At 44.5% G+C, this 24,928-nt stretch overlaps 1 protein-coding gene across 3 annotated transcripts in view; it reads right to left on the bottom strand.

Moving 5' to 3' along the window:
- Window positions 1–24,928, bottom strand: part of COLGALT2 (collagen beta(1-O)galactosyltransferase 2) — a 110,853-nt gene that overhangs the window by 47,234 nt on the left and 38,691 nt on the right. Inside the window, exon 1 of one of the 3 annotated variants that reach the window (XM_025194796.1) lies at window positions 8,926–8,944. The exons of the other annotated variants lie outside the window; for them this stretch is intronic. The gene's annotated coding sequence lies outside the window, so the exon portion shown is untranslated. Of the gene's footprint in view, window positions 1–8,925; window positions 8,945–24,928 lie in introns of those variants that run through there. 3 annotated transcript variants of the gene reach the window in all.

Below are 24,928 nucleotides of genomic sequence, written 5' to 3'. Positions count from 1 at the left end.
TGGCTCTGGTGGCTTCTCCTACGTGGAGTGCTCCTCCATTCCCCACCCCCATCTGTCTTTCTCACACACACCCCTGTTGCCACCCCTGGCCCATCACATACACCCACAGACCCTGTTGCTACCTTATTCCCACCCATCACCCACCCCTGCTGCCACTTCCACCTCTCCCCTCAATCCATCACATTTCCCAAGTGGTTCCTGGCACCAGGACATCCCCACCCCACCCCCAGACTGGGGCTGCATGTCTCTGCACTGGAGTGCGCACAGGGCAAGTGTGCAGTATGGCAGTTGCCCCTGCAGCCGCAACTTCTGCCAGCAGGTCCCGTCCCGTGGGGGGCGGGGGGGAGGTGTGGGGTGTGGAGTTTGTGGTGGGGAACCACCACACCCCTGCCCCAACCCCCAGCACACAGCCCCCACCGCCAGCAGCGGGCCCTCGGGGTGCTCATGGCCTGCTGTAAGCAGAGTCCCCTGATAGCTACATGCAGAATACAGAGCCAGTCCAGCCCACTGGTGCACACCTTCGCACAGGACCAGGCCTGCTCATGCAAGCATCTGGGTCTCCCAGCACTGCCAACAGGAGCTGTACGCCATCAGGCCAGGCTGGTTCCTGTCTCCACGTGCCTGCCACATGGAGGCAGAAGCTGGCCCAGCCTGATGGTGTGTGGCTCCTGCCTGTAGTGCGAGCCCTGGCTTGCAGCAAAAGCCAGCCTGGTCCTGCTTGAAGGCGTGCATCAGTGGGCCAGGCTGGCTCTGTGCACCACATGTAGTTCCTGGGACTCAGATGGTGCTGCATGCTGCCAGGGGGCTCTGCCTGCAGCAAGCCATGAACACCTCACGGGTCCACTGCCGGCTGCTGTCACCAGTGGTGGCGAGGGCCGTGCACCATGGGGAGGGCAGCGGGCCCACCCCTCTCACAGAATGCCCCCACCCCACATCCCTGTTTACCAGGGGCAGAGGCTGTCCAAGCCACTGTTGCCAGCTTCTGTTTCTTCCAGCATGCTGACTCAGCATGCTGGAACAGGAGGGCCATGAGGTAGGCATAGAGATAATCTGGCCAGGTGCTAGATTATCTTCTTGGAGGACCCAGCTTCCACTTGTTTTGGGGCACACTCCAGGCGTACACCCTGTACTGCTTTTTTCAGCTTGTTTTCTTTTGATACCAGGTTTCCCTGATATCAAACAGAGTCCAGGAACATTTATTAGGTCATGGCATGCCTCCTGTGGCATCTCAAATGGCTTTGGTACACTGCAACAGACATGTGCTCACTCGTGTGGATGCAGCCACTTAGTCCAATATGAGAATAAGTAGTTTTAATTTAGCTTAAACCCGTTCCCAAATGACAGACACTGTACCAAAAAGGTTACCCTTATACTGGAATAAGACTGTTCATATTGGGGACAGAACCTTGTCAGTTTAAATTCTTATTTAAGTGTATACTGGTATAAATTTTCCACAGAGACAAGCTCTTATTATCCAAGTTAAGTACCAAAAAAACCTCAAAAGAATTCAAGTACCACAAATGGTGGTAAAGCAAGCAAGTGGTCTTAAAATACTGAATTGTAATTAAATAATGTACTAACACAGGCTAGGAAAATTTCTTGTTTAAATATTGCATAATATTTTTAGTCCAATAATGTCTTTTTAAATTTTGTGTATTTCTGTGCATGCGCATGTGCATGTTAATTTATATATACTTATATTTTGGCAATTCTATTTTAGGCAAGGAGTGAGGGGAGACATTAGGAAAAAAATACACCAGCATTTCACTTCTTCACACCCAGTTTTGAACTCCCAAGTTATTTACCTCAAGTATGGTGTCAAGGGAACACTAGAGAATAATTTCTTGTTTTCTGCTACTGTAGGAAAAGTACTGTAGGACAAAAGGGATACTGTGCAGCTTTTAGCTTTCCAATTTATGTGCAGCATTTTAACATGTGTTGTGGAAAATTCTAACACAAAGGGCCCGTAGTAGTTTTCCTACCAAATTCAATATTCACTAACTCTTCAGTTTAGTCAACTGGGAGACAGAGTTTTAGGGATGGTTTGTTTTATAATTTTAACATAGCATTGGAAAGTCAACTGACAACAGTAATTGTTTACCAAAATAGAAGTGATAAGAATAGTTCCTGCTTTAAAATTGTACGTGTCCTCTGATTTAGACATGTAACTTGTTTTTGAAAGGCAAAATGAAGAAAAAAATCTTTCTTCAAAAAATACCAGTGAGTTTGGTATTTTTGCAGAGAAAGCACAGGCAGCTGCAGTGATGGGAGGCAGCAGAAACCAGTAGCTGCTCTGTTAACCCCCAGATGTGGCAGGCACTACTCGCCGAGCCAAACTGCTTGGCCCTTCTCTCCTTGAGCTGAGCAGGGTGGGCAGCCAGCTGTGCCTGCCAGGTCAGCTGAGGGGCCTGATCCTAGCCAGCAGCACAAGGCCAGCTGAGGACATGATCTTACTGGAGCCAAATTGCACAGCCCCCCTGTATTCCACCTAGGTGGGCCCTGAGCTGACGACAGATGCCATTGGCTGCCCACCTGGCTCGAGAAGAGGGGCTGGGCAGTTTGGCTCCAGTAGGATCAGGCCCTCTGCTCCCTGCATTTCCCCATTTAAGCCAGGCACTCCAATTTCCAGCACCTATTTTTTGGAAAAAAAGGTATGTGTAAATGCTGTAGTATCCTAAGAGACCATGAGCCAGGGAAGAAGTGTTCATGGCAGCAATAACTGTTGAAATAAATAGCTATATACATAACTTCCCATTTGCTGCACAGTACTGGGCAAAGTGTTCATCTGAAACATAAACTGTTTCTCTACACTCTGTTCTAGTCTACAGAAAACTCTCAGGTGAGAGCAGTCAGAGGTGGCCACTGAAGTTAAATCTACATATGTAATCTGCACACAATCCAACCATATTTACAAATGGGCTAGGGACAGACATTCAAAAAGCCTAAGCCTGAATTGATTCAATCTTTGCAGGTTAGTCTAGCCTGCAAAGCTCGAACCAATTTGGAGGTGTATAGATATTACTTTTTCATTACAGAAACGCAGGCACATGCCTGCAATGGCTCAGGCTAGAAGCTGGGGGCGGGGGGTGGCATTAGAGCAGCACTCTTTTCCCTTCTACAGTGCTCAGCTGAGGGGGCATGGCCAGGTCCAGGCAGGATGCCCTGATTAGTCCAGCAGGGAACTGATAACAGTGTTTATCACCCCATTAAGAAAACAACAGAGGGATATTACCAGCTACCTGTTGATTCTGCCTATGTCACAGCATGGATTGAAGCCAGCATGTGGTCTGCTAGTTAATACACAGATACTTCTCAGCAAGGCAGAGGAAGGTGGGGATTCCTCCTTAGCAGGGAATGATGAGGGGGATGAGGGGAGCAGCCTGCAAGCCTCTGCAGGAGCTGCAGCCAGGGAGCAGAGGGAAGGGGCCAGCCCTGCTGTGGAACAGAGCGCCCCGCCCATCCCAGAGAGCATGCCGGGATGCTGGGGGAGTCTGGTTTATCTTAAACCAGCGAGGGGTCTGGGACAGACATTGCATAAACCGGTTTGAGCCAAATCAGTTAAGTCTGATATCACATTCAACCAGGTTGCTCTCAAACCAGTTTCAGCCATTTTCAAACTGGTTTATGTGCACTGAAAATCTGTTCTGTTACAGGATTAAACCAGTTTCTGATCACTTAAACTGGTTTATGTGTAATGTCGGCATAATGTGTAATGTATGACAAACAGCCTGCAATATATACAAATCCATTAAATGCAAATTCAATGTACAGTCATTTAATTCTTTACACGTGGAGAATATAGTAATGTGTGTAACATTTTTATGAACAACATGCCTACCTAGGTTTCCTCGACTGCCGGTACTGTTATGGAATGAGTTAATGCCCACTCTAGATTGAAAGGCGCAAGATGGGGATGAACACCATGGAGGTGTCTGAATTGATACAAAATAGACCATGAAGAACTAGGTGGGCCTAGTCCACATGAGGAAAGAGCATTTCGAAAAAGGCAACAACTGTCCCAATGCCTGGACATTAATTTTAACAACTAAGAAGGGAACAAAGATACCAGGTAAGAGAGGGTAGTAAGTTTTTTCTGCACCCCAGCACCAGGACATAGCAATAGAGATTTCAGAGGAACATGGGCAGTTCTTCTTGTTGGTGTGTGTTTTGTCTGAAATCTGGCTTGACCATACAAGCCAAAAGATTTTGTATGCTGTGTTCCAGGAGAAAAACAAACGATGGCCTATATAAGAAAGGCTATTCTGGCTCCTTTATTTTACTTTAAATATAAGTCCTCATCAAGAGTCCACCTAGTTTCAATTGACTAGAGAAGCTACAAAGACAGATGGGCATTGTAAGCTGAATGACCTGCCTTAGAAAGTCGCTTGCAAAGAAGCCACACCTGGAGCTAGCATGGAGGCGCATTTACAAAGGCTGGGGTATAAAGGCTAGGGTGCTGGGGAAGAAAACGGCAGTAAATTAATGTCATACCTCCATCCACTGAGCTCACAAAATGGGATGCACCACTTGTCTCAGGCAAGCTCAAGAATCACATAGTGCAAATCCTACCCTTCCCCAGTGGTAGAGTTGCCAACCCTCCAGGATTGCCCTAGAGTCTCTAAGAATTAGATATAAATCTCCAGGAGACTGCTGAGGGTCACCCAGGAGATAAATGATAGGGCGTATGTTAAAATAAATATTAAATATTGTATCTCTTACAACATTTAATATTTATAATCTGTTTGCTATGCTACCTTTTCGATTTATACCGTAGTCCAGTGGGTTTTTAAAATAGTAAAGTGCATTTGCCTTCCTGATGGAAAATCTATGCATGGTAATCCGTAACTAATGGGCACTTTTGCATTATGTGCCACGTAATGGCACATAATGGCCATTATGGTGGCCATTATGGAGGTGTCCGGAATGGCTGGCATTCCGGACACCTCCCAGAATAAATTCAAACAGAGTTGGCAACCCTACCCACACGTGCAGTGTTTTTCCTGGAAGCAGAACCCATAGAATCATAGAAAATTAGGGTTGGAATCCCTAAATCTCAGGCAGCAGGAGGCAGAACTCCAGGAGACTCCAAGGCAAGGGCCATCTATACTACCTGCACAGTGCACAGCCACTTGCAAGGGGAGGGGCTCTTCTACTCTGGGGGAAAGGAGGGGATATTGCAACTCAGAGCAACAGAAGTATTTTGTTATTTAATGCAAACCAACATATTTTTATTACATTTACAAAACTATCCATCATTGAACTAAGTTACAGTGAGGGGAACTAGCATATGGAGAACAGCAGGCCTGATTCAAAGCGCACTGGTGTCAATGGGATTCTTTTAACTTCATAAGACTTTGAATCAGGTGAACCCCAGAGCTTTGCATATTTTAGGGCCAGCCTAGTCCTCCTGTGGTTTAAAGAGCTCTCTGGGTATAAGAGGAGACTCAGGCCCAGTCTCTATCAGGTTGCCCTGAGGAACCGTTTGTTTATTTCTGGTGTAAATCTAGCCCTGCCAAATGCAATTGAAGAAATAAAATCCATCAACAGAGTCCTAGGTTAAGCCAAATATGAATTTGGTTTTAGCTTCCCATAACAAGTGGCAAATAAAGTAACAGATGAATCATTTCTTCTTGCCTTTTCATTAGGGTGTGTGACTGCTGCTAGAATTAGAAACAAAACACCAAACTGGCACATCTTGCTGCAAACCAAAGATGAATGATCTTGACTAGGAGACTAAAACAGAAAGAAACTAGGAGAGAATTTCAGGATCCTAAAGGAAAAATGTCAAAAGAAGGCTGAGGCAAGAATATGTTAGGGTGCTATTTTTTACTGGACCAGCTATGTAGTTGGAATAAAGTCAGACAAACTTTTAAAAGCAATATTGCAGAACATTTCTGGAGAAGTACAGGACCTTCCAAGAGCAAGCTGACAATTAACAGGAAGCAGTTTTGCTAATTTGGCAGACCGAAGCCATCTTTAAGAAATCTGTTTGCTATGCCCCCTTTCCATTTGGGGATCTCAGCACACTTCCCAAATATTAAGTAACTCCTCCTATACTTCCATGAGGTGGAACAGATATGAAAGGTGAAGCCAAGACCAGTTATGAGAATTTCCCTAGCTTTCACAAGAAGTTTGTGGCAGAGTAGGAGGCTGACCCCACATTTTCTGATTCCCAATCACCTGAATCAGCCACAGAGCCATTTTCTTCACTACAGAGGAGCCAATATAATTTAGTTTTAAATAAAACAAAATTCCTCTACCTGTGACCCAACTGTAGTATCTGTGGACACAGTAATACAAGTAAAATGGTGTTCACTCAAGGTGAACTGCAATGGTTAAATTATAAGTAAATATAGGCCCAATTTGTGAGCCTAATGCTTTTTATCATCCAGCTGTGGAAAATACTCAGCAAAAGAGGAATTCTTTTCTTCTAAAATTCTCTTTCATAAAATCCAATGCTCTTTCCTGGTTTGCCAAGACCACCCAAAATCAAAACACTCTATGAAGTCACCAATACCAATAACACCATCAATGTCTACAGTGTCACTGGGCATAGTGCATTGTGGGGTATATTCCTTCAACAAGCCAGGTAATGGCAATAGATTTCACAGAACCTTACAGAGTGCTCACAAAAGTTTGGCTGCAACTTATTTTACCAGCAATTACTCCCTTGCCTATGCAGTCAAAATATCAGATCAGAAGGCCCAGTTCTACAAAGCATTTGAGCATGTGATTAAATTTCCTATGAAACTGTAGAAACAAGTATAGGCTGAACTTCTAGCATACTGCTGAAATATTTTGCAGAATTAAGGCCATAATGCTGTGCATATCTTGGATTTCCATTGTAAATCAGCACTTCACCTCCAAGTGTTTTCCTCCTTGTCTCAGGACAATGGCAAGGAGGTATTCAGAGAAAGCTTAGGGAGGTGTGTTAATGATGAATCTCTAGACCTTTATGCTAGCAAGAGAGAGAGAGAGACATCCTCCAGGCTGGGCAGCAATGCAAGAGTGAAGCCTCACAGAAAAAGAATGCCACAAATATGTCCCTCCAATAAACTGTTTTCCATGTTTTTCAGCAGCTGTGGTTAATGTTTTTCACCATCAGCAGCAACAGCAGTGACTTAGAAACTTGAATAGCCTTCCAAACAAATGAGAGAGCATAATTCATATACATGTATACATACAGTTAAGTGCCCAGGAGTTTTATTATTTTGGCACAGGGTAGAGAAATTCATCAGAGGTTCTTAACTGCTATTTTTGCATTGCTCCATGGACTGTCAGCAGGATGCAGATCTACAACTGGGCTTAGGACACAGGGAAAGATGGTATTAATTGGCTCCTGAGAGCTATCTCGAAAGTCCACAGCAGGAAAAATGCAACAAAGAATGACCACATTTTTTGATGCTGTCTTAATTGGAAAGGGGACTTGCAAGCAGTGTCATAACCTGGTCCCAAACCTCTGACCCTGGGACTCAGACACCAAGCACCAGTTCAGTCCTTCACCAGGCCACAGCTCATGATGACAGGCAGAGTGGCAAGGAAAGGGGCCCTGCTGGGGAAAGGCCTTCTACTGCTGGCCCCTGACTTGCCTGGGGCTTCTGGCCCAGGACTGGAGTCTCCTGCATATATAAGTCTTCCCATTCTTCCAGTAGAAGCTGTCTGGAGAACAAGGCTCCTACTTTCCTTGGACTGCTCTGCTGTTTCTCTGCCTTTGCACTGACTCTAGATCTGATCATTCATTACTGATCCTGTTCAAAGTTTGACCTTCACCTCTGCCTCTCACCTTGGATTGCTGGAACCTGGTTTTCACAGATATCTGACCTGGCTTGCTCCCTGACCTTGCTCTCTATAGCGTGTCAGCCCTGACTCAGACTCTAACCCTCTAGCTTTGACCCCAACTACCACTTGGGACACCAGCTAATGGCTTGTGCAAACCACCAGCCAGACCACCTATGCCTCAGTAGTGACTGCTTGTCATGTATGGTCTAGTGCAGTGATTCTCAATCAGTGGAGCACCTGGGGATAAGATCCTTTAAAGGGTGCCATGCAAAATCATCACTGTTTAGGTGTATAAATAATTACACATGATTCATAAGATAAACTCCAAGATTTAAACAGGAATCCAGAATGTGTCAAAAACTAATTGTGGTCTGAGTTATTTGCAAGAAAAGAACTGCTCTATTATTTTTCCATAGTTAATAAACAAGTGAAAGGTAAGAACTGGCATTTTCTGAGGAGTGTCTTGAGTCTGAAAAGATTGAAAACCACTGGTCCAGTGACCTTGCTCTCCAGAAAGTGGGATGTGATCAGTGGATCCACAGAGCCAATGCTCTGGATCCCTATCCTGCCTATCCCCAGAGCCTTGTGGCAGAGGACCCCTGTGAACTAGGCACTGCATGAGTAGGTCTCAAGGGAGGGCTTTTCAGACCCTGTCCCCTCCTCAATGTGACACCCTGAATTCTGCTGCACACCAGGCCTTCTGGAGCTGTGGGACAGAGGCAGGACTTGACCATGCAGCACGTCTGTCATGCACTTCTTTCATTCTTAGGAGTACTTCAGCATTAAATATCTAGAATTTATTAACAGTCCACCTAAGCCAAGCACAGTCAACGGGTGCTACTTCTTGCACCAGTTATGTGAAACAGAACAATGACTTCAATATCCCACAGCCAACCCACCCAAACTGAGGTTCCAGCCATCCCCTGCAGCTGTGGTGCACAAGCCAGAAACCCGCTGCTTAACTGGCCCTGCTCTATTCCCTCTGGGTAAAGGGAAACCCTATGAAGCTTAATGGCTTTGTGCCACCATCATCCAGATCCTTTCTTTTCTACTTCCATTTTATTATATTCACCTTGAGGTGCTCCTACACAACAGCTGACACAATATCTGAACCTGCTTTCTATAAATAATTCTGTGCCTGCTTACCTTCACATCAATGATCACAGCAGGAAAGCCAAGCAAGTAAGGTATTTTCAGGACTGGGGCTTATGTCGACACCATTCAGAATCAATTTGTTCCATTAGTCAATCAATAGATACCCAGGCTCCAGAAAGAGTGCTTTCTTTGATGCTACCTTAGACACTGCAACTAATAAAATTGCTCAGATAAATAATTGGGCAAGAACAGGCAAGAAATAGATTGCAGACATTGAGAAGTAAGGACAAACAAAGACATTACAGTGGATCCACAGGGCAAGACTTTACTCCTCCCTTCCCCCCAACTGCTCTTGGATTGTCTGAGAAAGGTGGCAAAGGGCACACTGCGGCATCTTCACTGCTTCATTCCAAGGACTAGGGCAGGCAGAGCAGAGGCAGGTGAGCAAGGCCTACTTCTCAGCAAGCCTCTGGGATCACCAGGGGGCATATTTATACCACTTTGGGATCAGTATCAAGATCATCCTGGTGCCATTCTTTCTCTATTATATGGTCTTACCGTTGTTCAGGTGAGATGCATACATTCAATTCATTCATTGAGACATTTTTGACAATTTAACTACCTAACCAAAAACATTCTTATGAACTGCTGATTTTTATATCCTTAAAATGTTTTGCTTTCTCTTATGAATTACTCTTAAATCTTATTGGATATGACAAGAATTAAACAATTAAAATAATTTAATAACACAAGCCAACATCATGTTTCCTGCAGGATTAAGAAACTGTCTATAAACAAAATTCATATGCTTGCATTGTACAGGACAAGAGAAATGGTCTAAAAAGAGAGTTGAAATAATGAAAATAAAGTGAAAATGTCAAAAAGCCTTTTATTAATAAAAAAAAACCAAGTAAAAAAAAAAGTGATAGATTTAAGCCATCTGGGGGCCAATACTTCTGCAGTTTTAAAACAGTACAGGATTGACCTCAGTGTCAATTTCTATCAGGTAAGCATCAAATTGACAGCATCCCTTGATAAGAACAGGTGAGTTTGTTGTCCCTTCTGAATGACGACAAGTTTCCAAGATACAATATCCAAAAGGTTCCTCTTAAATAGTTTCACTGAAAACTCTTATTAGCCATCCAATGTTTCAAAGAAGCCAAAAACAAGATGAATTATATCCCTCAGATAGGAATAACCAAAAAATGTACAGGGTACTGTTATGATTAGGGCCTGGTTTAAATCGCGGGCCCAACTTATGGCATGGTAGTTCCTTTAATCTTGGAGTTCCCCACATGCACCCCTTCACTGCTGATTGGCAGAGAGGCCCATCAGCCTGGGTACTTGCTGCTTGCTTCTGATGGCCAGGAGGTGAAAACTGCAGTTTTAATCCTCATTCATTCTCATGAAACTGTAACCATTGTTGTTCTCATGGGGTAACTTGTTACCCCGCAATTTGACATTGTTGATCTCATGGGGTAACTTGTTACCCCACCTTCATGAACAAAATGGAACCAATGACAACAGTATAAATGTACCAAAAAACTATTTATTAAACATACAGATTGTCTGAAAGAGCATTTATGATGATTTGAACCCAAAATATTATTTAACCAGAACTATGAATAACATTTAAACTTTTTTTAAGTTTCAAAACATGAATGAACAATTTTCTAAGTCTGCAGTTCACACTGTTTTCAAACTAACAATTACTTCCAAAAACATTTCCTAACTGTTTTAACTAAATATTGTATTCCTCACAAAGCAGCAGTGATGTACTGTGGTGCACACAAGCAAATCGCTTACAATCTTTGCATCATTTCCAGGTTTTGTGGTCATCTGTCCTTGGACAAAAAGCACAACCTCCACTCATGCTTGCAGAAGGTTCTACTGGGGTGAGTTGTAGCAATTTGTAATTTAGGGCGATCATACCAGACTTGAAGGACTTAGACAAATTATATGTATTCATCATTCTTCGTTTTATTTGCCCGTTGATCAACTGTTCTCCAAGCTCTTGCAAAAAAAAAAAATGCTGTCTTCCCTTCGATTTTACATTGGGGCTTAGCCAAATGAGGAGGCTGGCAGTGGCAGCCACATCCAGCATATTGAAAAACAGCGTCATTGGCCACCTGTTGATTTTCCGTCTCCAGGTGGTCATATGCACTAAGTGGTCAAGGTTATCCACCCTACCCTTGTTTTTATTGTAGTCATGGATGATGTCCAGCTTTCTTTGTTCTCCACCCACTGACAGGTCATGGTGCATGCTTGGCAGCAACAGCACAACTTTGGACTTCTTTGGAACATAGGTAACTAGGGTGAGTTCCCCATCAAAAGCGAAAATGGATGAAAAAGTTTCTGTTCTTCAATTTGCTTGCATTTCGTTTGGGATATCGGCCTTGTTTTTCTGAATCGTATCCACATAGGTCGAGTCCTGCTGTAGCAGTCTTTCTGCCATGTCAGTACTCGTGAAGAAATTGTCACCACAAAATTCCTTCCTGTCTTGTACTGGGGATGAACCAGTTTTGTGGAGGATGGCTATCCATTAGTTACCATGGATACCTGAAGTAGACATGAATGAGGTGTGAACGAATACTGACCTTTCAGATGCATCCACCCAAAGTGGCCAAACAGGTCTAGGTGTGTCATTTATACAGAAACTGCACTGGGGTAACAAGTTACCCCAATGCGTTAACATGGGCTTGGGGTAAGTTGTTACCCCATATGGAGACTGCTCCACAGGAACAAGCACGTATATGGATACAAGAAAATTAGCAACTTCTGGGTCAAAGGATATTTGGGGATATAGTTGTATACCAGAACTAAAGAGGCATGTGTCAAAACACCATCTCTATCAGCTGCTCTGTGACTATATCTTCTCTGCCAAAAGGGTGCACTGTACAGCAGGATACTTAACTCAAGTTATTTTTCTGTAAAATCCTAGTGGAAATAAATCATTTTTTTTCTTGATGAACTTGGTCAAAACCACCACTAGGGTAAATAAGAATTTTCTGCTAAACACTTTGCCCCTCCCCAAAGTTGACAAATAAAATACCATATTTACTCAAATCCAAGACAAGGTCCTGTCCCATTCCCCTCCGCTGTCAACTTAGGGGAGAAAAAATGCCTTGTCTTGAATGCAAGTACTGGCCTGGGCAGGCAGCAACTCAGCTTCAGCCTTGGTCCCAGGCTTAGGGCTGAAGCCAGAGTTGAGCACTGCTTGCCAAGGGCTGGGATGGCTTGTTTGGTGAGGGGGGAGCTTGAAGCAGGGGGAGCATGGAGAACACCACAGGGTGGGTGGTGGAGGAGAAGACCTTTGTAACTCCAGGAGAGTGTGGGGGAGACCATATAGCCTGCCCCCCCCCCACCACCACCTGTCCCCTCCCCGCTCTTACCCTCTGTTCTAGCTCTGGTCTTTCCGGCCCCAATTCAGCCCAGTGAGGGGCTGCCACCACTTCTCTCTGACCAGGCTGGGCTGGGGCCATCACTGGTGCTGACTGCCCCAGAATATCAGAGCTGCAGCAGAAGGTAAGTGGTTGAGAGGGAAGGGAAGGAGGCAGCCCCGGAAGACAGGCAGCAAGGATCAGGCACAGGAATGGGAGAAGGTGCCCAGGGGTGGAGGGCAGGAGGCAGGGGACAAGGAACAGTCATGGAGGGTCAGGCAGCAGGAACATGACAGGGGGCACAAGATGGGGGCAAATGCAGGAAGGACAGGCAGCAGTGGGGGACAGGCACAGGCACATAGAGAAAAGCAGTGCGAGACAGTTAGGGAAGGCAAGGGGCAGGGGAGCAAGGGGTGGAGGTCTGGGCCCTCACCCCCCCCCCCCCCCCCACCCCCCCCCAAGACAACCTTCCACTAATTAGATTCTATACATGGAAAATTATAACACATTTATCATTTTCCATGTATGAAATCTAATTACTGGGGGGGTTGTCTTAGATTCAGGTAAATAAGGTATTTTGTCATTGTTCACAGTCCAGATGAACCTGCAACAGCTAACTTTGAGAGCCTGCACTGAACTCTTCAGATGTTGCAGCCAACAAGTTGCAATCTGTCTGCATACCACAGGTGCACGGGGACTTCTGGAAAAGCATGGGAGGGAGAAGGGGGAAGAATATCCATTTTCATTTTTCTTTTTCTGTAGAGAGGTTTAGTAATCCAGAGTACATTGCCAATAACAACCTTTCAATCCAGCAAGTCTCATGGATTTCAGTACTTGTCAGGCTTCAGGTACGCACTTAATGGAACAGCCTGCAAATTACCACCTGTCTGGGTTGTAGGACAGAAGATACATTACAGTAACAGCCCAATCCTCCACAAGTCACACTGAGGGGGTAGCCTCAAGCTTTCTGATATATGAAATTTTGGATGATGGAAGGAGAAGACCAATAGGTTTTGAAAAGGCTGCACCCCAGAGCACAATGAACAGAACAATGCCCAATGTCATATACTGGTTTGTTTTAAACCAAGAGTGCTCGATCCCCAGCTCATAGCCCACAGACCCATGTGATCCGGGTTACTATGCTCTCTAAGGGTCTGAAAACTGGGTGGGGAGGGAGCTGTGGCAATTAATGTTGCCACTGCTCCTCCGCTGCCAAATTTCCACGCCCTGAAGGCCAGATGACGTGGCCCCATGCATGGAATCCTACCAGCACATGCAGGGCTGGAGCGGTGGGACCCCATCTGGCAGGTGTGGGGCCTGATCTGGCATAGGCCTGTGGCTACAATACAACGTGCAGGACCAGAGCCCAATCCAACATGCACTGGATCAGGCCTGCTGACTGGATGCAGTCCGCAGACCCACTCCACACCATCCATCCAGTCCATAAGAAGAAAAATTTGGACACCACTACTTTAAACAGTTCTAACTATGGCACAGCCCCTGGGAAACCGGCTGCCATTCTCATCTAAGCTACTGTACTGCTTCAAGTACCTAACTGGAACTCTACTGTTGCACAGAGAAGGTTACACAGACTAGTGAGGACAAATGGGGCTGCAACACTGAGGAAACTTCTGTCAACCCATCCTGTTACAGGTGCTATAACTGGAGCTTTCTTCTCATTCACTGTGATAGGTATGGCTTGCTACTTCCACGGTGGATATCAGAGGAGGTGGAAGTGTCTCATCAGAAGGAACCAAGATATGGGCCACAGGTGTCTACAGGGAGAAACTAGAAATATTCAGCTAATAGCAGGAGTGGTACAATCCAAAAAAGAAAGGCTGTGGGGAGGAAATCTCAATGCCAAGATCAAATCCATGCTATATAACGCTGTTGTTGCATGGTGGGAGAGAGTGAAGAGTTGTATGCCCATGGGATAAGTTTGCAGGGCTTGCCAGCAACCCTAGCAGAGTGCCAGAGATCGGGGGGAGGCCTGAGCCAACTGAATAGAGGTCATGGACTTTCACAGTGATTCTGGCCCCCAGCTCGTTGGAAGGTTTCCTTCAATAGCTGCAACACAGAGAACAGAGTAAGAGGCAAGTATTGCAAAGATATATACGAACACCACCAGAAGGGCAACCGGTAAGGTGGAAATGAGATGCTGTGGCTAAACAAAAAAATATTAAGAGACAAAAATATTAAGGATGCAGTATTTGGACTCATTTCCTGCTCCAAGTACAGAAGCACCTGAATCTAGTAATGCATATCAGACCTATCTCCTGTTAACTGTACCACCAGCTGTGAGCTAATCCCAACTGTACCAGGTCACCACTTCTCTCTTTTGCCAGGGCCAAACTCCAAAGGACCAGGGATCTTCTTAGTGTCACTGTGATCTAAGGACCGATGAAGTTTCCTGAGCCTAAGGGCCTGAGACTTGAAGATGCTATGATAGGTCAGTGGTTCTTCGCACCTTGCAGGAAATCCCTTTAGTCACTTTCTGCTGGCAACACATACTCTGCCTCCCACTTGCTTTTGCAACTTTGTATGTATTGCTATGGTACAGCTGTTGGAAGGGACCTAGCTGGTGGAGTCTGCACTGTAAACAAACCCTCTTCTTCATTTGCATACATAAACATGACTCTGCATTTCTCCTTCATGAAAGAAATCACTGTCTGAGAATGGAGGTGGCCATGAGACCTGTGGGAGTATATACAACTTGAACAGATTGTTAGGTAAGCCAGGAGAAATCCCAAGCAGTTGTTAAAAATACAGGGGTTATGGCCTAGAGCACTGCCACAGTTTGGCATTTCTCTCACACAAAAGTTTTCCTCAAGTAGGAGCTCCAGGGTTACCTCCAAAATCAGAGATCTACACATATATTACATAAAAGGTAGAAGATTAAAACTAGCAAGGATCCACTATATCAGATGATACTATTGCCTTGCCTTCTAGTCAGCAGCCACGGTCAATGCCTGATATTACAGAGAAAAGCAAAAATTCTCAGTAATGTATATATTCAAATGTTCTCTGAAGAGAAGACTCCTTCCTGATCAATACAGGTGATCACTCTGGAGAAGGCCTGATTAGCTCCCATAGTTATAAGAGTTATTAACAGTAAAAAAGTATTATCCAGCCCTGGTCAAATGAATCTAACACAATTTTATCCTGCAGTAACAAGTTTCAGAGATTTTCACTTTTACTTGATTTAAATATACTTGTCTGACTTCAACTAACCCTTTGGTATCATAATAAGAGATAAAGCAGATTAAAGAAAACATCTATTCAGAGACTTGTATAATCCCAACATCAGAATAACCGAAGGGCTATGCTCATAATCAGGGATCTGAGCTTTCCGTTTCCCTCGGAAAAAGGAGAAAAACATGGATTTCCCCCTTTAGTTTCACAGTTTCATAGTTACCGGAGGAAAACACAGATTTCGGAGAAATCATGCGGATTTTGGAGAAACATGCAGATTTTGCAAAGATCTCTCTGCAGGCTGGCAGAGTTCCAGCTTGCAAGGGGTTGGGAGGGAGCTGGAGAAGGGTGATCAGGCACAGGGCGCTATGTGCATGTATATGTGCACAGCCACCAGGCAGCTTGGAAAGCAGCTCCTCAGGTAAGTCTGGGGAGGAGGGGGACTAGAACATGCGCAGCCTGGGAGCAGAACCTAGATTCACCGATGCTACAGTTAGGATGTGCAACTGCGGTACACTTAGGCTGCGATCTGCATGAACTTCAGGACAGACTAGCCATTCAGCACATACCTAGAGCTGTGGTGGGCTTGTACATCCTACACTGAAGCCTGGGCCACCACATTGCTGTTACTGGTACCCAAGTAAGATGTACTAAAGTGAGTGTGGATATGCCTCATCAGGCAGACATCTACAACTGCAGTACACACATACTGTAAATGTCCTATGAGTATGGGTCCACTTCATATGCGGCAAGACAAAGCAATTTTTGTGGCTTGGTCCGGCCCAAATTGCTGATTTTGCAGGCATTTCCCAGCAGCCCCACCCCTCACCACTGACTGGCAGAGAGGCATACACTTCACTGACCGGTGCCTTCACTTAGTCTACGTCACTAGCAGACAGTAACTCTCAATCACGTGATCTATGGCTGCCGCGATTGTCACATTGTCTGTATTGCGGTAAGCATTGAGACATTCTAAAACAGTGTATTATACGAATAAATACACAGTTTGCTTGTGTTTTTAGGGTGATTTTGTGGGCAAACGCAGCCACTGTAATGTTTCCTGGCAATTGCGGAAAATGCTGTTACTTGAGGTTTCCACGAAAAACGTGATTTAAGTAGACCCCTACCTATAAGAGAAACAGAAGCATTAGGCAAAGAACAGATAACAGAAGAGACTGGACAAGTTTAAAGAAGGGCAAGACAACGTTATTTGAGCTGTATAGTGAAACCACAAAATTAAGAAGGAGGACAGGAAAAAGTGAAGTGCATTATCTGATGCTCTTATGGACTACATGCTGAGAGGTCAGGGGCCTTAAAAAAGGGAAAGTTTTCATAATGTATCAATGGTCAACAAAACAGACCAGAATTACAGCAAGTAGTTAGGGTCCAAGCAGCAGCCGGGGATCCAGAGCAAATTAGTCACTGCAAGGAGAACTGCCAGTTTTTTTGTTTTGTTTAAGAAACCGGTAGTTTGAAGGTTATGCAAGAGGCAGACCTAGGTTTAGCAAGGCCTGTGTGTAAAGGCATGTGGAGCACCATGCATCCTGCAGGGAAACTCCAGAGTATTACACAGGTTTGTTTGTCCTAGTGAGATCAGACAGGGAGGAACAGGACAGCCACCTTTATTGTACAAGCAAAAAGTTTTAACCAACTACTTTTCAAGTAAGGCAGTGGGTAGTAACAGGAGATAAACATAATAAGGAATCATGCCAGCTATTGGCAAGACTGCATCATGTGCATATATATAACACTCCAGTGTATAAGAAACTGCCCCTCCAACCTCTCCTAACCAGCACCTAGCCCATGAGTGAAAGAAGTACAATCTTCATTTCACAGATGGGGAGAAAAACAAGCACACTTACTCAGTCACACAGGAGTGTCGGAGACATGGCCCAGAAAAGAACTCACATTTCCTGGTGCCCAGACCTCTGCTTAACAAAAACCATATTTCCTTCACCTAACACCTGACATAAGTCCCCATGGAGCCACAAATCTATACAGCAAAGCCAGTCAGAAAGTAATAAGCAGAACCAAGTAGGAAAGGGAGTTTTTAGGAAGAGATCTGGCAGAGGCTCAGTGGCCTGTTCAAAGGGGGAGAAGAAAGGGACACAGGATCTGTTGCTGGCAGATCTAGCACTAGACATGGTCAAATTTCAGCAACAAGGCCAGGGGCTGTGTGCGATTCATCGGTGAATTGCAGGGGCTTCCACAGGATCATACATGAAATATCTTGGTAAAGAGGGAAATTATGCATATGAGTATAGTTAATCTTTTATTGTTTCATATTTTAAGCAATTCTGTGTCAGACCTGGTGTAGGCAGATGCAACTTCAGTGGAGTCAACAGAGAAGCACCTATCTCCACTGAAGTAAACAGATTTGCACTGACTTACAAGTCTACAGGTCTGAATCTAGACCAGAATGTGAAACCTACAGCCCATGGGCCAGACCCTGCCTGTGGGTCTTTCCCCTGGTTGGCCAAGAAATGGGTAAACTGGCCCATGGGGCTTCTTTCCATTACTGCCACTGCCACCCATGCCCCATTTTCCCATTGTTTTTGATTGCAGCTGGAGACTTAATTCAGAGGCAGGCAGGGACAGGGAAAGGGGCCTGGGTGGTGGCACTGTCAAATTCTAGGCTGTTGGCTGTGCCAACACAGTAGTTCTGGCAGGGAATATGGCCTGTCTCCTGACTGCTAGCAAGGAATATGACCCACCAACTGCTTTCTTTTTGACACCCCTGACCTAGACCAGGGGTGGGCAATGTTTTGCAGCAGAAAGACAGAATGACCCAGCTCAGGTCCATGGTGGGATGATCCAGGCACTAGAACCACCGCCACTTCTCCCTACCACCTGGCTGCAGCAATGGCAAAGCCCCCCTTTGCTGAAAGCTGCCAACGCCCCCCAGTTCCATGAACCAGATCCAGTGGCTCAGTAGGTGATAGGCTGCTGATCCCTGATCTAGACCATTACATTTAAAAATCAGTTGTGTAGTGAAGGCCCTCAGCTACATGAGACAAAACACAGACAAAGCCAAGTTCTTCCAGAAACACCTAACCCATCACAATCATGTTAGTTGTGAGATACTAGTACCATGTTGGAGGGTAAAAGAATTAATAAGGGAAAGCAATTGGAAAAATTAAACAAGTGGAAGATCACAGAATCTAGAGTATTTTGGTGGCCTCTTCAGGAGCACTACTGTCTACCATATGGCAGGCAAATGAAATGCAGCGATGGATGCAGGGCAAGGGAGCCCATCTTCTGAGAACTGCATGTAAAACTGGCCACATTATTTGCATTAAAGTTAATGTGAGCCAGGAAGACTCTGAGTGCCAGGTGACTTCTGTTTTAAAGTATTTGATGCATTTCCACATCCAGGAGAGAGACAAGAGTCATGACATAAAGGGTAAAACTTTTGGCTAAAACCAGGCTCAAAAATAAGAAACAGCAAGTGGCTTTTATTCTTGTTGGAAAAAAATTTATCCAAAAAGTCAGGGAAGAGGTGAAAGCTTGGGCCCATCTCTAGTAATTTTTCAATACATCTGGATAATTTATGTGAGCCCATATCTGTGTCATACACCCGATTATTACAAGAGGTATTTACGTATTGATTCATGCCAAGTTTCATTGTTTATATATAGCTGTGGAAAGGTACCGTAAAGTGTCCCTGTAACAGAAGCACTAATCAATTCAGTCTGAAATTCTGGATCAGACTTTCAGGTTCAAGAAAGACATCTTGTCAATATTGCATCCTCTCTGCTCCCCACTACTCAGCAACGGAGGCGGCAGAACTAGGGATGCACCGATAGAGATTTTTGGGGCTGATACTGACAGACGATTTTTAAGGCGGCATATCGGCCAATACCTATCTGATTTCAGATACCAGCCTGGCAGCTTGGAGAGCTGCGTGCAGCTGGTAAGCCTGTTATGGTGGAAGGGAAGGGGGGAGGGAAAGGGTGTGGGGGGCAACTCAAGGCCCCCGCGGTGAGGGAGGAGTGAGGCTGGGGCTAGCTCTGCCCAGCCAGGGCAGGGCGGGTGTGGGCCAGGAAGAGCCCCGCACAGCCCCGGCCCCAGCCCACCTTTCACAGATCCGGGGGCACATGCGCCCCCCCCATGCCCTCCCAAACCAACAGTGGGAGAAGCGGCGAGAGCCGCTGGATGAGCAGGCAAGCAGCAGCGGAAGCTACCCCCCCCCCCAAGCCCCTTCCCTTCCCCCCCCTTCCACCACACCAGACTTACCAGCTGCACGCCTCTCTCCACACTGCCAGGCTGTGCTCCTTGCTGCCTGTGTGCTGCACTGTGGCTGCACGCATGCACAGGCACTTAATTGGGCAAATTATGGGCCACATCAGGTCGATCTCCGATGCAATCAATTTTCTCTATATTGGTGCTGATCCAATATCAAACCAATGTATCGGTGTACCTATAGGCAAAACCACAATGCCATACACAACCACAATGCAGTGCAGTATATTTTAGTGATCTTCAACTGGCAGCATGGTATTTCAAGACTACTTTAGAGCAGCCTAAAGGGCTTAACCCACAGCTAGCCTAGGGGCTGAGAAAGCAGAAGGTTTTGCCTTTAGTTTTAGTGGAAAATATGCGGAAAAAACATGGAGATATATTTAAGCTTCAAATGGAACACTTCAAAAGACATAGGACCAAAAAGAATGGAGACGGCTTTCTATCCTCAAAAGTCAAAGGATCTATACTGCAGGAACACAGGAAACTGAAGTGTTAATGCTACAGGTTAAGTTACAGAAAGACAAGTTTAATGGCGCAAGCAAATACTTTCTGTGCATTTAACAAGAGAAAATTAACCAACATAACATGCAGTGTTGGCAGATTATGCACTTTCACTAATCCAGTGGCAGAAGACGGGTGTCATCAATAAACTAAGATTATACTCATTCTTGTCCCAGATATACAGGTTGCATCCTGGCATAAAAACTTTGCTGGGCCAAATTCTGTTTTTGCTTACATTAGTGTAAAAGCAGAGTAATTCCACTTGTGGTACAGTTACTCTTGATTTACACCTGTATTCAGAAAAGCAGAATGCAGCCTGCCTCCATAGAAATTGCAAATAATTTAATCCAATATTTTTTAAATAAGCAGTAATGCACCACCATCTCAGCCAATGATACTAGGCCCATACTTTACGAAGATGTTTTGTTAGATATGACAAAGCAATGATTCTCAAGCAGGGTTCTGTGAGATCCTTTTAGGTGCCATACAATATTACCATATTTACTTAAATCCAAGTTGATGTCCACCCCCCACCCCACTAAACATGGGAGGAAAAGTTCCTCAACTTAGATTCAACTGTGGGGAGGAGGGGAAGAGGGAGGGAAGGCAGGCAGCTGCAGCCCCAACCCCCAGCTTAGAGTTGGAACCACAGCTGCTGCTGCAGCTAGCCACAGCCCTAGCCCTGTCCCCACCCTCCACTGCCTCTGTCACACACTGCCCTGCTCTGTCTCCCAGCTCTGTCCATCCCCACTGCCCACTTACCCCAGGTCACAAGTCCATCTCCAGTCAAGGCTGGAGCTGCAACTGCAGCAACCACTGCTGACAGAGGGCAGGGCAAAGGGGCAAATTTATGAATTTTCCATGTATAGTAGCCAATTAAGGGGGATCTTATCTTAAATTCAAAGACAACCTGCATTCAGGTAAATACAGTGTTAATGTTAGGTGTGGAAACATCTATACATGATTCACAAGATAAACTCAGAGATTTCAAATTGGACTCTATAGGGTCAAAAATGTTCTGACCTGTTCTGGTCTTTCTGAGTTCTTTTTAACAGAAGAATTGTCTATTATTTTTCTATAGTCAAAAAGTGAGTGAAATCTAAGAACTTTCCAAGGGTGCCTTGAGCTTAAATGATTGAACATCACTGGCATCTAGTTTTGTCCCCTGCATTCAAAAATACAGAAAGATTTGGAAGGACAACAGCATCTCCCTCATCTAGTGCTGCTGCTGCTTTATCAAAACACTTCATACAATTATTATTAAACTGGTAAAACTGTTCTGCCTTTCAAATTTTCAGCAAAAAAGGACAAACTTTTTCAGAAATATTGGTCCCACTTTTCATGACCCCTACTAATTAGTTTTTACAACATCTCTGGGAAGTATATACTATAGAAAATGAGCACTAGCTAGGTAAATTGGAAGTCTAATACAGAGCCCATCAAGTTTCACTGACTTCAGTGAACACTACATCAAGCTTTAGCTGAGCATCATCATACATGTTTTAGAGAAAAGGAAACTGAAGTGGAAGATTAATTGATTTGCACCAACCAGGTCACCAGAGGAGGGCTGTGTTTTAGATCTGAGATTGATAACTGCAATATGCTGCTCAGTCCTTTAGCAGAAAGGAATCTCCCCTAAAATAAATTACAAGCACTCTGTCTATTGTAGGGATGCATATCTCATTCATTTATAAAGATCCTGCTATAACAGCAGGAACACAGGCCATGGTACTTTCAAGAACTTTTCCTGGATGCTGTTTACAACCGCCCTTAGAAACTAAAAAAACCCACTCCAATGTGCTCTAATCAAAGTGTTTTGCCTCCATCATTGACAGGAGCTGCTTTCTGAGCATGAGAGGCCAGACTGTGTTGTATCTATTAGGCACAGATTCCATCTGCTCAAGTCCCTAAAATAAATGTTGAACACAAAAGGTAGCAGGGTCTTCCTCCTCATCATTACTTTTTATGACAAAATCATAAGGCAAAGATAGACAAAAGTAAGCACATAAATGGTTTCTTCAGGGACTCAAGCAAAGTGGAACAGGATCACACTTGGATGCCTAAGGGGTGGAACTGGGTCTGGCTCCAGGTTTCTGGCAAGGATTGTGATCACAGATTTATTGTTAAAAGACATTATTTTGAGGGGAAGAAGTCTAAAAGATTAAATGTAATATGTATCTGCAAAGTAAAGTACAAAGCACCATTACACACTGACCCTCCTAACCCTAAGAGCTGTTTATACATCTGAAATGCTTCTAAGTGCAGCAGTCATCTCCCTATATCTGAAAATAAGTACACTCCTAAAACAGGGAACTCAAGATGGGGTGCACAGATACGCAAAATCATACATTTCTAAAACCTGGATTGGGATAGAGAAGCAAATCTTGCAGTCTAGTAGGTGTCTGATAATCCCATGTTTCAGAGATTTTGCTGGTGAGCTGTAGAGACCAGCAAGGAATTTGGCTACTAGTTTATGGCAGGAAGGACAGGGGATTGCGTTCCTCTGAAGCATGTTGGCCAGAGCTAAAATTGAGGGGCGTTGATTGAGGTGCAATGAAATTCCTCTTACAAAAAAATAAGAGGTTTCCTGGCCAGAGGCTCTTGCTCTTCTGTTCAGGGTCATATCAGATTTAGGGGCAGGAAAAAATAGGGTCAAACTGGAAAGGGCTGTGAAAGTAATGACATTACATACTGCCTGGACAAAGTACTTGGGCTTATATTTTCAAATATCCATGGTAGTCAGGTGCATACCTTGAAACAGCTAGGTTCTAATTCTCAAAAGCAGATAGGTTTCCAGCAGGAGGAAACAGAAGCAGCAGGTTCTCAGTTTCGCATTATCAGACATTAGTGCTGTATTCTTTTTGGCAGACAGCCTCCTCCCTACAGATTCAGAGGCAGCTTCAGTCAGGACAGCCCCTTGTCTGAGAGTGCTAAAAGAGCTGATCTACTGACTGAGGGCATGGGGCTGGCCTGCAACAAGCAATAGCGTGCAGGGCCTCTGTTCAGCAAATAAGCCTAACCTCCTGCAGGCCCTTGATATCTGCCAACCCTGTGGGTAAGACCAGAGTCTATCCTGTGGGAGATTAAGGGACAGTAGAAAAGTCCCACTGCTGAGGTAGAACAATAGGAGAGAAACTTCACAGAGAGTTACCCAAAGCTTCCTCTCTTCCCATGAGAAGAGATGATTTGGCAGACTTAATTCTATGGGATTACTCATACAGCATAGTATAGTTCACACGATGCAATGGTGATGGAACTCAAGCCTTTTGAAGGTAAGATCCATTTAGGATCTAGGGAAGAAGAGGACTTGCTCTATCAAATATAATCCTGATAAACCTTGAAAATAGAAAAGGCATTTCATGCCCCAGTCTCCTTCTCACAAAAAAACAAGTTCTTACAACCTTCGCTAGTGTCTCAAAATTGTGCCCAGCTCCCTGACAAACCGATTCCACTAATTGCTTCCATCGCTGACTAGGCAATAGAATTCCTTGCTTTACCCTCCTATTAGCATGATTTTATCCAAGCTGTTTATCTGCTGGTTCCATTCTTCATTGCACTTCCTGTCATCTTATTTTGAGCACTTCCACTTAAACAGCTGATGACAGTTAAATCCCCATCTTGCTACCCAAATCAGAATTCAGATGACAAAACTCTGTTGTCCAGCTTTAGACAACTTAAGTTTGAAAATGTGGCTCAAAGAGTAGTCCATAAAACAAAAGCTAGCATATGATGTACTGCTGCTGTGTTTAACTGGGCAGTGCTAAGTAGTAAAGAGACCTTCTTTACCTTTAAATAAAAAAATCCACCGCTTAGCCCAAGTTAAAATTCTTTCCATCTTTTTTCCTTCAATCACTTTCATCCATACAGGAATCCACAGGGACTCTATTATGGATTTATGGAGTTAAACCATGACCCCCGTATGCCCTGCACATGGATAGTTTGGTGAATTTACTTGAGACCAACTCAGGAAGGAAATCACCATATACTACATTGATTTAAAAGACAGAAATCCATGCATGTTCCCTGACAATATACAATGGATACAAAGAGACTACGAAAAACTTTCTACAGCATTCATCCTACATAAAAAGAAGAAATGGAACAAATTACTCCAAGAACAAGCTCCCCAGCCACAAAACAACCATCAGAGGAACAACACCAACACCTTACAACATTCTGACCTCAGACTTGATGAAACTGCAAGCAGCAACCAACCCACAAATATTATCAATCTCTCCACAGACAAGCTTACCAAAACTGAAAAATCTGTCCTTTCTAAAGGCCTAAATTTCTGTCCAGAAAAATACCCTAATAAAATACTTCAATGTGGAGAACTAGAAGAATTCTTCTGACACCTGCGCCTCAAAGAATATTTCCACGACCAAACTGAACCCACTCCCAACAACAACTCATCCTCTGACAACATTCAAGAAAAGATCAATGCCAAAAAACCCCCAAGAACATCAGATTGGACACCTCGCAGTGGACAAAACCCTAGCCTTGACCGCTACATTGACTACTTCAGAGAAAGAATGAACAATGAAATAATCAGCAACACACGCCACCACAACAACCTCTCTCTACCAGAGAAAAAGGCCATAGAATCTCTAAGATCTAACCACCAAATAGTAATAAAATCAGCAGATAAAGGAGGAGCCATAGTCATCCTAAACCGTGAGGATTACATAAAGGAAGCCAACAGACAGCTCTCTGACACCACCTACTACAAAGAACTACAA

This window comes from Alligator sinensis, unplaced genomic scaffold (genome assembly GCF_000455745.1).
Source record: "Alligator sinensis unplaced genomic scaffold, ASM45574v1 scaffold471_1, whole genome shotgun sequence".
Lineage (NCBI taxonomy): Eukaryota > Metazoa > Chordata > Crocodylia > Alligatoridae > Alligator > Alligator sinensis.
The sequence above is the reverse complement of the archived record's forward strand: the minus strand, read 5'-3'. Positions and strand labels throughout refer to the sequence as shown.